We start from the raw sequence: 2,247 nt of genomic DNA on the forward strand, positions 1-2,247 counted from the left end.
ACAGGAAAAGGGCAGCTTTCCCCCGAGCCCAGCCAAGACAGCCCTGAGCCGGGGGCACGGCAGAGGCTCCATGGGGAGGGTGACGGGAGCAGATGCTGCACGTCAGAGCAGGGGACACATCCTCAAAGCCTGGCCACCGCTTCCCCCTGCCCATTGCTACCCCTCAGGCGAGCCCCTCTGACGGATGCTGAGCCCCTTCCCAGCTCTGAGGTGTTTCCTTCCTCCTCTGGAGCCCCAGAAAGAGGAGGTTGGCGATGGCCAGGGCACCCTCCACACCATGGCCAGCCCCTGATGGCATGTCCCCATCCCTCAGATGCTCTTCCCGGACGCGACTGGGTTGCTGGGGCAGCAGGAAGGCCGGGAAGGCCGGCACGCTGTGGCCACGGCACCCCGCTGCCTGCTGACTCGGCTGGCAAAAACTGCCAGCTGCCTGCAAGCCGGTTCCTCAGGAAGCAGCCGTCGGAGAGAGCATCCTCTCGCCTTCACCCGGAAAGCCCAGCACAGATCACAGCCTGCTCCATCCCACCAGAAACATGGCTATTCCTCACCAGTTTGAGCCTTGGGCAACAGGTTCCTGCTGGGATTGTCCCATGCAAGCGGCATTTCAGGGAGAAATCTCTCTGGTGGGGCCACGAGGGAGCTGTCAGCTGCCGGGCTTGAGGTGGGGAAGAGAGGGATGACATTTTTATGGCTCCCATTCAACCAAAAGTGCAGCCAGCCCTAAACATGTGCTCCTGGGTCAGAGCTACCCTGACCCTATGCAGCCTCGCTCACTCTGAAATGCGCACTCCCTCCCTCAGGGAGCAGAAAACAAATCTGGGATCATCCCTGAAGCTCCAAAAATAGAATGAGAGGCAGGAGGGAGTGAAGGGGATTCCTCCTTCCTTGGGGGGCTTCTGATGGCTGGATCCTTCCCCATGCTGCCTGCTCCCCAGGGAATTGTCGGCCACCTCTAAACAAGACCCTTGGCTGAATGTGAGCCATGAGCTGTTGCTGAAAAGAGATGGACAAAAGCATCCCTCTCCCCTTCCCTACCACTGCTCCCCTCCTTGGACTGGGCAGAGGATGGCTCCTGGCAGGCACAGCCGTGCAGGCAGCACAGGGCACCCTGTGGCTTGTTCCTCAGCTCCGAAACAATGGGGGGGCCATGCCAAGGAGCAGCGTTCCCTGATGGGGCTATCCGTCTGTCTGCACAGCTGGGGAGGTGGAGGGAACCATCCTCATCGCCGGCTCACTGGGACAGGGACAATTTGGGCAAACAACTGCAGGAGGGCACTGGTGGCCAGAATGCAGCTGGGCATGCAGTTGGGATGCCATCCCACCACCTTCTCTGGCCATGGGGCAGGGCTGGGGGGACTGGGGACCCTTGGCTGGGATGCAGGCAGCACAGTGGCCCCATGCCGGGAGATGTAATCGCCCCTCCATTGTGGGCTGTGGAGCAGCCTGCTCTGGGCAGGCAAGCAGGCAGCGTGCCCGGCCGTCACACTCCTGTGTCCCTGGGCAGCGCGGCCCCACTGTGTCCCTCCTCGGGGACGGCTGGTGGGTCCCAATGGGTGGGTGTGCAGGGAAAGGGAGAGCAAGGAAAAGCAGTGCCTCCAGACCCTGGGTCCCATGGCTGTCCCCAGGTTGGGGCTTCCCACGGGGGACAGGGGCTGCCGGGCTGGCGCTGGCGGCAGATAACACCGTTTCCGTGCCGGCTGCTCCCTATCAGTGTGGCGGTAGCGGGCAGACAAGATCACACCCCGAGCATACTGTGCCAGGAGGCTGTCGGGTAGGGATCCCAGCCCCCTTCACCCCACAGACAGCCCTGGGGCAGTCTATTTTTGCACAAGTTGTTTTCTTTCCGGCTTGACGCCATCCCGCGCGGCAGTAAGAGCCAGACCGGGGCCCCCACGACTCATTTCCTTGCCATAAAACAACAAAGCGGGGGGCGAAGCAGTGTGCTGGGCTGGGGAGGTGGGTCACCGGGTCACGCTGCTCCATGGTTCCTCCATGTACTCGGCCCCATCGGCCACTCCTGGACCGGCATCCCCCGGCTGTACCGTCACCGTGCTGCCCTTCCTGAGGGCTGGATCTGGGGATCTTGGAGCTGGGGCTGCATGCCTGTGTGCCGGCAGGAGCTGGCGTGGAGGGCATCATACAAGTCTAGGGATGATGCCCCCTCAGATGGGTGCAACTGGGCACCCCAAAGCTTTTGCCCTGGTTTCTATGCCTCTGCGTTGCTCCCACAGCCCCAAGTGGACCCCA

Source organism: Cariama cristata, unplaced genomic scaffold, assembly GCF_000690535.1.
Source record: "Cariama cristata isolate BGI_N322 unplaced genomic scaffold, ASM69053v1 scaffold34212, whole genome shotgun sequence".
NCBI classification, from domain to species: Eukaryota; Metazoa; Chordata; class Aves; order Cariamiformes; family Cariamidae; genus Cariama; species Cariama cristata.